This window comes from Elephas maximus, chromosome 3, assembly GCF_024166365.1.
Source record: "Elephas maximus indicus isolate mEleMax1 chromosome 3, mEleMax1 primary haplotype, whole genome shotgun sequence".
Taxonomy (NCBI): domain Eukaryota; kingdom Metazoa; phylum Chordata; class Mammalia; order Proboscidea; family Elephantidae; genus Elephas; species Elephas maximus.
This window is the reverse complement of record NC_064821.1, coordinates 214,728,686-214,741,996: the sequence shown is the minus strand read 5'-3', so window position 1 is coordinate 214,741,996 and position 13,311 is coordinate 214,728,686. Positions and strand designations below refer to the sequence as shown.

General features: G+C 41.0%; 1 protein-coding gene across 6 annotated transcripts in view; it reads right to left on the bottom strand.

Moving 5' to 3' along the window:
* Positions 1-13,311, bottom strand: part of CCDC181 (coiled-coil domain containing 181) — an 86,257-nt gene that overhangs the window by 37,301 nt on the left and 35,645 nt on the right. The window lies entirely within an intron of this gene.

The following is a 13,311-nucleotide window of genomic DNA, read 5'->3' as shown; positions in this document are numbered from 1 at the left end:
TTATTGAGGTAAATGATATACATAAAAAAAAAGTCTAAAGCAGTGATTTTTCACACTTTTCAAAGTTAAATCTTGTTTTCAAATAAATAATTTTACAAAACAGTGCAAGCATCTAAAACAAGGGGTTGAAGAACCATTGGGGGGGATGAGTAGGAGTGGGCCTGAGGTCTTTGTAGGGTTCCTGAAGGGGCACCTTGAAGTACAATTTGAAGATCACCAATCCAACACCTGTGTTAGTCATCCATTCCTTCACATTCTATCCTTGTTTTTAAGCTTTCAGAGCATCTGTCAGAAGCTACTTAACTGCTAAGCTGTTCTCAAAACTGCAATTACTCGTATGGAGAGTAATCATAAGGATTTTCAGCCTTAAAGAATTTTCTCATAAAGTTAACAACCTAAGATTTTTTCATAAGAAAATGCTAGTCAGAGTAGATTATTGCATGGTTCCTTGGCCTTCATAATGGATACTACCTTCAGGGAATTTTCAAACGTTGAAAGAGTTCTTATTTTAGGGAATGACGAAGAGCAAAGACACTGATCTGGGGCTCTTGAGCCCTGGGAAAAATATGACTTATTATGCAGATGCCTGGTGACAACACAAAAGGAAATGCTACACTTGTTGGACACTTCACCCAAATATGAGCTCTGTGATCAAGAAGGCCTTCTCCTTTACCTATGGCCCACACTGCCAAGTAAGGCAGTCTGACATGAAATTTATGTAACTTAGGATCTTTGATGTACAATGCCGGGATTTGGGACATGATGCCACAAATATAAAGAATCATGCCGAACACCTGGAAGTCTGGGGGTGGCTAGAGATAACTGAAGAGTTGGAGATTAAAAGAACCAAGGATTCATGGGCAAATGGGATTGATAAGTATCACTGTTCATTCATTCATTCAACAGATATTTACATCTACTACATACCGGGCACACAGGGACTGGGCTGCATCAATGAGTAAAAACAAGGTTCCTTCTCTCATACGTTCTATAACTGTACTGTCCAGAACAGTAGCCATTAGCCACCTGTGGTTATTTAAATTAAATAAAACTTAAGGTTCTGTACCTCGGTCACGCTAGCTACATCTCAAGTGCTAATAGCCACATGTGGCTAAAAGCCACTGTATTGGAAAGCACAGAGGTAGAACATTTCCATGATCACAGAAACTTCTATTGGATAGCACTGCTCTAGACCAGAAGACAATAAACAGATGATTGATTGAAAGATATGTCAGATTCAAAAGAAAGCATGGCAAGGAGAGAGAGTAATAAAGGGGGAGATAAGGAGAAATGATAGAATGATAGATAGAAAGTAAGGGAGCAAGTTACGGAATATCTGGAGAAAGTAGTTCAAGCGGTTAAAACAGCAAGTACAAAGGCTCAGAGAAAGGGCTGCGTTTGGCGTGTCCAGTAAAGAAGTCAGTGAAACTACAGCAGAGCGGGCAGAGGGCGGGCAGAGGGCGGGCAGAGGGCGGGCAGAGAGCGGGCAGGGGGGGCAGAGGGCGGGCAGAGGGCGGGGAGAGGGCGGGCAGAGGGCGGGGAGAGAGGGGGCAGAGGGCGGGCAGAGGGCGGGCAGAGAGGGGGCAGAGGGCGGGCAGAGGGCGGGCAGAGGGCGGGGAGAGGGCGGGGAGAGGGCGGGCAGAGAGGGGGCAGAGGGCGGGCAGAGAGGGGGCAGAGAGGGGGCAGAGGGCGGGCAGAGGGCGGGCAGAGGGCGGGCAGAGGGCGGGGAGAGGGCGGGCAGAGGGCGGGGAGAGGGCGGGCAGAGGGTGGGCAGAGAGGGGGCAGAGGGCAGGCAGAGAGGGGGTAGTGAGGGGGCAGAGGGCGGGCAGAGGGCGGGGAGAGAGGGGGCAGAGGGCGGGCAGAGGGCGGGCAGAGGGCGGGCAGAGGGCGGGGAGAGGGCGGGGAGAGGGCGGGCAGAGGGTGGGCAGAGAGGGGGCAGAGGGCAGGCAGAGAGGGGGTAGAGAGGGGGCAGAGGGCGGGCAGAGGGCGGGGAGAGAGGGGGCAGAGGGCGGGCAGAGGGCGGGCAGAGGGCGGGGAGAGGGCGGGGAGAGGGCGGGCAGAGGGCGGGGAGAGGGCGGGCAGAGAGGGGGCAGAGGGCGGGCAGAGAGGGGGCAGAGGGCGGGCAGAGGGCGGGCATAGCACGGGCAGAGAGGGGGCAGAGGGCGGACAGAGGGCGGGCAGAGGGCGGGCAGAGAGGGGGCAGAGGGCGGGCAGAGAGGGGGCAGAGGGCGGGGAGAGGGCGGGGAGAGGGCGGGCAGAGGGCGGGCAGAGGGCGGGCAGAGGGCGGGCAGAGAGGGGGCAGAGGGCGGGCAGAGAGGGGGCAGAGGGCGGGCAGAGGGCGGGCAGAGGGCGGGCAGAGCGCGGGCAGAGGGCGGGCAGAGCGCGGGCAGAGGGCGGGCAGAGGGCGGGCAGAGGGCGGGCAGAGAGCGGGTAGAGAGCGGCAGGAGGCGAAGTCCGCCAGGGACAGCCAGCAGATAACGTACAACCTTACAGGCCACAGCAGGGACTCTGGATTTTATTCTGAGTTGAGATGCCATTGCATATTTTTATTCTACATTTCAGAAGGATTATTCTGGCTACTAAGTGGAAATATTGACTGGGCAATGGGGAGGTAATCTGAGAGAAGGGGAGACCAGTTATCCGGATTTTGCAACAGTTCGGGCAATAGATGCTGGTGGTTTGGATTAGGATAGTGACATTCTGGATATACTTGGAAGACAGAACCAAAAACTTTGCTCATAGATTGAAAGTGGGGTTTTGTGTCATGCTTTAAGGATGACATTTTAATTATTCCATGTTCTCTTTGTAGGGTTTTATAAAATCAACCATATAAAATCAAAGTTGCACACTGCAGAAATAAATTTTAAAAAAATGTAGCTGATTTTTCAAAAAATTAGTTATCTTAATATATAAAGAGTTCGTGTATATATAACCCAGTGCCGTCGAGTCATAGCGACCCTGTATATATACATATATATATACACACACATACACACACATATACAGTGGTGCAGTAGTTAAGAGCTATGTCTGCTAACTAAAAGGTCAGCAGTTCAAATCCACCAGCCCATCCTTGGAAAGCCTATGGGGCAGTTCAACTCTGTCATATGGGGTCACTATGAGTTGGAACTGACTTGACGGAAACGAGTTTTTTCAGGTAGCTAATATGACAGTTCTGACAACGTTGTCACTCTAGTGAAAGACTTTATGGGGCAAAGTACAAAGTCGATCTCATATATACCTATTAAATTATGCTTAGATTAGGAGCATATTTGTACAGTCCTGCACAACAAGTCACTAATCTCTGGCCCCAACATCCTTATCTCCAAAAGGAGAGGGCTAAGAAGATTTAAAGCTCCCTCTAACTTTGAGATGCTTTGTTATATATATATATATATATATATATATATATATATATATATATATATATACATATATATGCACACAATATTCTAAACAGAAAAGTTGAAAAAGAATATTTCTATGAAAATTCAAATAGCTCACAGATGTCCAGTCTCACTCATACAATAATCAGCATTTACTCATTTTTGATGTATCTATCATTTTGATATATCCAATAATACACTGAATACTTTTTTTTTTTAATGTTGCATGCTAGGGATATATTGTGTTTAAAAGTTTTAATTAAGAATTATTGGACTGATAACTTCAGATTAACAAAAACTGGGAAAAGGAGCACATAAATCCCAAAGCCCTCATCTTCTTCAAAGGAGAATATCATTTTTCTTTTAATAAAGGTTTAAGAATATATTCTAAAAATTTAAGATAAATTAAAAATCTATCATCAAAATCACTGCATAAGAAAACAGTAAATAATTCTCCATAGTGGGGGGAACCAAAATAGAAAGAAATTATAAGTAGACATTAAAAACAAAATGCATTATAAAGATCAAATATAAATTATAAAAGTAATTATTAATGGATTAAATTCTCTGATTAAGAATAAAAGACTTTGATTTGAGTGATTTCAGCATCCACCCATGATGGAATAACAGGTATCAGACATACCCTCCTGCCCTGAGTAACTAAAGCTGGACAAAATATAGGTGGCAGCTATTTTCAGACATTGCACAACAGGCACTCTTATGCACTGCTGGTGGGAATGCAAAATGATACCACCATTTTAGAAAATGATGTGGCCCCTAAAAGGAGACTAAAGGGGCAGGGACTAGGAGAAAGGAGGGAACAGGAAAGCTGGTAATAGGGAACCCTAGGTTGAAAAAGGAGAGTGCTGACATGCCGTGGGGTTAACCAATGTCATAAAACAATCTGTGTACTGACTATTTAATGAGAAACTAGTCTGTTCTGTAAACCTTCATCTAAAGTACAATAAAAAATTAAAAAAAAAAAAAAACTGCAAGAAACCAAAAGAGATCTACATAAATAAAAAAACATACCATGCTAATGGATAGGTAGACTCAACATTGTGAAAATGCCAATTCTACCCAAAGTGATTTACAAATAAAATGCAATCCCGATCCAAATACCAACAACATTCTTTAAAGAGATAGAAAAAATTATCATTAACTTTATATGGAAAGGGAAGAAGCCCCAGATAAGTAAAGCACTACTGAAGAAGAATAAAGTAGGAGGACTCACACTGCCTGACCTCAGAACATACCATACAGCTACAGTAATCAAAACAGCCTGATACAGGCACACTGACAGACACATTGACCAATGCAACAGAATTGAGAACCCAGATGTAAATCCATCCACTCATGGTCACCTGATCTTTGATAAGGGTCTAAAGTCCATCAAATGGAGAAAAGACAGTCTTTTTAACAAACGGTGCTGGCAAAACTGGATGTCCATCTGCAAAAAATGAAACAGGACCCACACGTCACGCCATACACAAAAACTAATTCAAAATGCATCAAAGACCTAAATATAAAGCCAAAAACTATGAAGTTCATAGAGGAAAAAATAGGACCAATGCTAAAAAAAAAAAAAAAAATAGCCAAAAACTATGAAGTTCATAGAGGAAAAAATAGGGCCAATGCTAGAAGCCTTAATATACAGCATTAACAGGATACAAACCACAACCAACAAAACACAAACTCCAGAAGATAAGCTAGATAACTGGGATCTTCTAAAAATTAAACACTTATGCCCATCAAAAGACTTCACCAAAAAGAGTAAAAAGAGAACCTACAGACTGGGAAAAAAATTTTGGTTATTATAAATCAGACAAAGGTCTAATCTCTCAAATGTACAAGAAAATACAACACCTCTACAACAAAAAGACAAATAATCCAATTTAAAAAATGGGCAAAGGAAATGAACAGACACTTCACCAAAGAAGACATTCAAGTGGCCAGACATACGAGGAAATGCTAACGACCACTAGCCATTAGAGAAACGCAAATTAAAACCTCAGTGAGATACCATCTCACCCTGGCATTACTGGCATAAATCAAAAAAACAGGAAGTAACAAATGTTGGAGAGGCTGAGGGAGATGGGAACTCTTATGCACTGCTGGTGGGAATGCAAAATGATACAACTATTTTGGAAAACAATATGGTACTTCCTTAGGAAGCTAGAAATAGAAATAGCATATGATCCAGTGATCCCACTCTTAGGAATATGTCCTAGAGAAATAAGCGTCGTCACACGAATAGACATATGCACACCCATGTTCACTGCAGCATTGTTGACAACAGCAAAAAATGGAAACAACCTAGACGCTCAACAATAGATGAATGGATAAACAAATTGTGGTACATGCACACGATGGATTATTATGCAACAATACGAGAACAATGAATCTGTGAAATACCTCCTAACAGGGAAGAATCTGGAGGGCATTATGCTGAGTGAAATAAGCCAATCACAAAAGGACAAATATTGTATGAGACCACCACTGTACTGAAAATGTTTACATATGAAAAGAAACAGTCTTTGATGGTTACGAGGGAGGGGAGGGGTGGAGATGGAAAAACACTAAATAGACAATAGATAAGTGGTAACTTTGGTGAAGGATAAGACAGTACACAATACTGGGGAAGCCAACATAACTTGCACAAGTCAAGGTCATGGAAGCACCATAGACACATCCAAACTCCCTGAGGGACCAAATTGCTGGCCTGAGGCCTGTGGGGACCACGGTTTCAGGGAACATCTAACTCAACTGGCATAACAGAGTTTATAAAGAAAATGTCCTACATTCTACATTCTTTGGTGAGTGGCATCTGGGGTCTTAAAAGCCTGTGGGTTGGAGAAAAATGTAGAGCAAAATTCTAACTCAAAAAGAAAGCCCAGGCTTGCTGGCTTGATAGAGACAGGAGAAACCCTGAGAGCATGGCCCCCCAGACACCCTTTCAGCTCAGTAATGAAGTCACTCCTGAGGTTCACTCTTCAGCCAAAGATTAGACAGGCCCCTAAAACAAAACAAGACTAAAGGGGCACACCAGCCCTGGGGCAAAGACTAGAAGGCAGGAGGAAACAGGAAAGCGGGTAATAGGGAACCCAAGGTTGAAAAGAAGAGTGTTGACATGTCATGGGGTTGTTAACCAATGTCATAAAACAATATGTGTACTTAAAAAAAAAAAAAGTTGGCATGGTGACACAAAAATACCTTGCGGGGGAAGGGGGTAGTTGGCAAACAAACATAGAAGGCACACACGATTTGCATAAAAATACGGTAATGACAAACAACAGAGAGGGGTCCCAGGGTGGTGCAAATGGTTAAAGGTTTTACTAGCTGAAAGGCTGGTGATTCGGACACGCCCAGTAATCTGCTTCCAATAGATCACAGCCTTGGAAACCCTATGGAGAAGTTCTACTATGGGACCACCACAAGTAGATTGCAACTAACAACAACAACCCTTCAGAAATAATAAGGCCAGAAAGCAACTGAACACCATTTCTGAAGCACTGAATGGAAAAAAAACAAAAAACAACTATCAGTCCCAAATTCTATATCCAGTAAAAAAAAAAGAAAATCCTTCAAAATGATATATTCCTCTTAAGTCAGGATACATATTTTAATTCTTAGAGAAATAATTTTAAAAAATAGTACAAAGTGGCATAGCTAAAAAGTCAATAAAAATAAAATGGAATAGTAAAAAATACCTGATTATTGTACAAGGTGGCAGAAAAAGATGAATAAAGGTCCTAAAAAGGACTGCAAATAGAAGGCAAATATCAAGATGGTAGACCTCAAATCTATCAAGATAAAAAATTACAATTCAATACAAATAGACTCCAATTAAAAGGTAGGTATTGATAGCCATGATTAGAAAAAAAAAAAAAAGCAAGCTCCAAATACATGCTGTCTCTGCAAAAGGCACTCTTTAAATATAAAGACACAGATAAGTTGAAAGTAAAATATGAAAAAGATATACCATGTAGATGGTAAACATAAGAAAGTTGGTGGGGCTTCCTTAATATCAAAAAAAGTAGAATTCAACATAAGGAGCACCAGAGATACACAGGGACATTTCACAATGTGAACAGGTCATTCAACAGGAAGACATAAAATCCTAAACGCGTATGTACAACACTTAAATTACATGAAACAAAACCCAGTAAAACTAAATGATAAATAGACAAGTGCAAAATGATAGCTAGAAGTTTTAATACCACCTTCTCAGTAACTAAAAGAATAGAGAAAAAAAGAATATAGAGGATTTTAACATTATCAACCAACTTGACTGTATTGACATTAATATAAAACTACACCCAAATGGCGCAGTGGTTAAGTGCTACAGCTGCTAACCAAAGGGTCGGCAGTTCAAATCCACCAGGTGCTCCTTGGAAACTCTATGGGACAGTTCTACTCTGTCCTATAGGGTCGCTATGAGTTGGCATCAACTTGACGGCACTGGGTTTGTTTGTTTGTTTGTTTGTTTGTTTGGTATACCCATATATAGAATACATAATGTATACAAGTGCCCATGGAAAGTTCATCTTGATAGACAATATGCTGTGCCATAAAATATCTCAATAAACTTCAAAAAACTAAAACATTATAGAATATGTTGTCTAAGCACAAGTGAATTAAATTAGAAATCAAGAACAGATGTCTTCAAAATTCCCAAATATTTTAAAACTAAACAACACATTTCTTAATAACCTATGGGTCAAAAAGAAATTACTGGGAAAAGTAGAAAGTATTTTGAACTTAAAGAAAATTACAACACAACATTAAAAATTTTTAAGATACAGAATTTATTTAAGACAACAGCCTAGTCAGACACACCATGCCATCCCCCTGCAGCAAAAACACTAGAAACAAAGTGAAACATATACAGAGGACAACCCTGGAACCCTGAGCATCAGATGAAAGGATACAGAATTATATCAAACACCGACTGGAAAAAGAAATTGAACAACGGCAGCAAACAGGGCGAGATATACGTAGTAGAGGTAACTTCCCAGAGAGCCCGGCAGAGCAAGACCATTTTGAGACAAAGCCGGGACATGAACTGGAGCTAAGGAGGGAAAGTACAAGAAGGAGGACGAGAACTTCAGGGATCCTGGCATATACAGAGCAGGGACGGAGCCAGGACCCAGAGACAGGGCAACTCTCCAGGGGCAGTACCTGACCAGTAGGGCAGGTGGCAAGCACAAAGCAATAGATGAGCTTTTTTTCTTTTTTCTCACTCGCCCCCTCCCTGGCTGTCTGCTCTACCCCTTCCCCACTGGAACGAGTGCCTGCATGACCCTTGGCCACCCACCCCACCCTTGCCCAGAAGAGTGCCTGTGCAACAGCTGGCCTCCCAACCTACCCCTCTCCCACTGGAGAGGGTACCTGCTCAGACCCCCAGCCACCTGCCTTGCCCCTCCCCCACCCAGGAGACCATCCATTTGACTCTTGGCCACCCAACCTGCACCTCTCTCATCAGAGAGTGCCTGTCCTCCCCTTGATTGCCTGCCCTGCCTCTCCACCACAAGAGAGGGTGCCTGCAGGAACTCCAGTCACCCGTCCTGCCCCTCTACCATCAGAGAGCACCTGTCAAGCCCCTGACCAACTTTCCTGCCTCTCCCCTACCAGGGTGAGCACCTGTGTGCCCCCTGACCAACTTTCCCACCCCTCCCTAACCAGGGAGAGCACCTGCATGTCCCCCAGGTGACTACCCCACCCTCCTAACAGATGGTATGCCTTAGAGCCCTCCCCGCTGGGCGCCTGCTTGCTCCTTGCTCATTGCCCACCCACCTGGTGAGCGACTGTGAGCATTCCCATACTGCCATATAGCACCCACCCAGTATGCCTTCAGCCATCTCACATATACAGTGAACAGCAAAGAGGGCTTGCTCTGCCTGCTGTTGCCCCATCCAACTGGGGCAGGAAATAAACACCTCTCTGCTGCCAGACAAGTGATCACCGAAGCATGCCCAACCCACTCAAACTGATAAAATCAAAACAAAACAAAAAAATCACAAATAACACCTTAATGCCTCAGAAACAGCAGACAATGTCAAATCATATGAAGAAACAAGACAAGATGGCTCAACCAAATGACCAAAATAAAGGGGCAGAAAATCTTTCTGAAGAAGAGATGGTAATGGAATTGCCTGATAAAGAATTCAAAAGGTTTACATATAGGGTCCTCTAAGAGATCAAGGAAAGCACAGACAAAACCCTAGGAGAATTCAGGAAAACAATACAAGAAGAAAATGACAAATTAAATTCAGGATTAGAAATCATACAGAAACAGTAACTAGAAATCCAGAAGATTAACAATAAAATATAAGGAATACATAACTCAATGGAAGGACACAGAAATAGAACTGAAACAGTGGAAGAAAGAATTAATGAAACAGAAGACAAATCCCTGGGAGCAATTTGCTTGAGGAACAATTAGAAAAAAAGAATAAAAACAAAATGAAGAAAACCTAAGACTTACGTGGGACACTATGGAGAGGAATAATTTACACATGATAGGAACCCCAAAACGTGAGGAGACAAAAAAAAAAAAAAAAAGCTCAGTAAAGAATTTTTTTTTCATTTGCTGGAAGAAAACTTCCCTAATATCATGAAAGATGAGAGTATTTCCATCTAAGAGGCTCAATGAACCCCATACAGGACAGACCCCCAAAAAAGTCACCAACACATATCATAATCAAATTTCCAAGTCCAAAGAAAAAGAAAGAATTCTGAGAGCAGCTCAGGAAAAACAAAACATCACCTACAAAGGGACTTCAATAAAACTAAGCTCTGATTTCTCAGCAGAGACCATGCAGTCAAGAAGGCAATGGGATGACATATATAAAACCCTAAAAGAAAAAAACTGCCAACCAAGAGTCATATACCCAGCAAAACTGTCTCTCAAATAGGATGGTGAAATTAGGACATTCCCAGATAAACATAAATTAAGGGAACTTGTAAGAACCAGACCATCCTTGCAAGAAATATTAAAGGGAATCCTTTGGATAGAGACCCAGTGTCAGCAGACAATAACGTGAGAGCAGGCCACACAACAGTACCACCCAAATGCCGACCCAGATACAGAAATCTGAGAAGTAATACAAAGCCAAAGAACCAAAAATAGGGAACTAGGGATGTCAACCTGAAATCGATGACGGCTTCAAAACAAAAAGGGGCAGTGAATGGTGTAGTTACACAACTTCCATATGGATAGGAAGCCAAGGCAATATCTAAAAATAAGAGAGATGTAAACATAGGATGATAAAGGTAAACCTCACAGTAACCATGAAGAAAATTAACAAATCACCAAAACAAAGAAGACAATCAGAAAGACTCAGTGAACACAAAAACAAAGGAAATGAAGAGACAATCCATGAACAAAAAGAACTCAGCATAGAAAACTAAGCAGAACAAAGAAACTGTCAACATCACAAAAAAAAAAAGCATTAACAGAATGACAACAGTAAATTTATTCATATCTATCAATAATCACACTGAATGTAAGCAGGTTAAATGCAGCATTCAAAACACAGAGAGTGGCAGAATGAATAAAAAACACAACCCATCAATATGCTGCCTACAAGAGACACACCTTAGACACAAAGAAATAAAGAGGTTAAAAATCAAAGGATGGAAAAAAACATATCAAGCAAACAGTAATCAAAAAAGAGCAAGAGTGGCGATATTAATCTTCAATAAAATAGACTTTAAATCAAACTCCATCATAACAGACAAGGGATTAAGGGATCCATCAAGAGGACATAACCATAATAAATATCTGCACACCTAATGTCAGGCAGGGCTCCAAAATACATAAAATGAACCCTAACAGTAATAAACCCACACATCAAAAAAGAAGGGCCAAAATCAATACCTTAACCCTACAACTCGAACAATAGAAAAACATCAGCAAAAGAAACCCACAGCTGTAAGAAAAAAGGAAATAGTAAAGATTACAGCAGAAATGGATGAAACAGAAAATGACTAAAACAATCAATGAGACTAGAAGCTGGTTCTTTGAAAGGATCAATAAAATCAACAAACCACTGGACAATCTGAAAAAAGAAAAAAAGATGTAAATAACCCAAATAAAAAATGAGATGGGCAACATCACAAAAGGATCAACTGAAATAAAAAGGATCATAACAGAATACTATGAAAAGTTATATTCCAACAAATTTGAAAACCTAAAGAAAAAGGACAAATTCCTAGAAACACACTACCTATCTAAACTAACACAAAATGAGGCAGAAAATCTGAAGAGACCCATAACAAATGAAGAAACTGAAGAGGTCACAAAAAAACTACCAACAACAATGACCAAAAAAAAAAAAAAAAAAAACCTGGCCCAATCGGTTTCACTGGAGAATTCTACCTAGCATTCAAAGAAGAGTTGACACCAATGCTACTCAAACTATTCCAGATTATAGAAAAGAAAAGAATAGTCCCAAATTCATTCTACGACACTAGCATAACCCTGATACCAAGTCAGGCTAAGGTGCCACTAAAAAAGAAAATTATAGACCAATATCCCTCATGAACATTGACATAAAAATTCTCAACAAAATTCTAGCCAGTAGAATCCAACAGCATGTGGGGAAAAAAAAAATACATCATGACCAAGTGGAATTCATACGAGGTATGCAAAAATGGCTCAACATTAGAAAATAAGTCAATGTAATCTACCACATAAGTAAAACAAAGGAAAAGTCACATGATCATCTCAATTGATGCAGAAAAGGCATTTGATAAAGTCCAACCCCATTCCTGATAAAAACTGTCATCAAATAGGAATAAAAAGGAAATTCCTCAACATAATTAAAAGCATATACACAAAACAAATTGCCAGCATTATTCTCAATGGAGAGAAACTGAAAACATTTCCCTTAGGAACAGGAACAAGGCAAGGACACCCTTTTATCACTAGTCTTATTCAACATTTTACTGGAAGTCCTAGCCAGAGCAATAAGGCAAGAAAGGAAAATGCAGGCCATCAAAATTGGTAAGGAAGAAGTAAAACTATCCTCATTTGCAGATGATATTATCCTATACATAGGAAATCCCAGAGAATCCACAAGAAAGCTACTGCAACTAACAGAAGGATTCAGCAAGTGGCAGAGTACAAGATCAACATACAAAAATCTGTCAGGTTCCTCTACATTAACAAAGAGAACTCCCAAAAGGAAATCAGGAAAACAGTACATTTATAATAGCCCCACCGGAGATAAAATACTTAGAAATAAACCTAACTATGGACATGAAAGACTCATACAAAGAAAACTACAAACACTACTGCAAGAAACTACAGGAGACCTTTATAAATGGAAAAGCATACCATGCTCGTGGACCGGAAGACTAAACATTGTGAAAATGTCAATACTACCCAAAGCAATCTATAGATACAATGTAATCCTGATCCAAATTCCAACATTCCTTAATGGGATGGAAAAACTAATCACCAACTTTCTATGGAAGGAAAGAGGCCCTAGAAAAGCAAAGTACTATTGAAGAAAAAGAACAAAGTAGGAGGCCTCACACCAGCTGATCACAGAACCTACTATACAGCCACAATAGTCAAAACAGCCTAATACTGGTACAATCACAGACACATAGACCAATGGTACAGAATTGAGAACCCAGAGGTAAATCCATCTACCTACAGACACCTGATCTTCAACAAAGGGTCAAACTCCATTAAATAGGGAAAAGATAGTCTCTTCAACACTTGGTGATGGCAAAACTGGATGTCTATCTGCAGAAAAATCAAACAGGATCCATTCTTCACCCCATATACAAACACTAACTCAAAATGGATCAAAGACCTAAATGTAAAACCTAAAAATATAAAGTTCATGAAAGAAAACACAGGGACAACATAGGGGTCCCAATTTGTGGCATAAATAGAATATCAAGCATA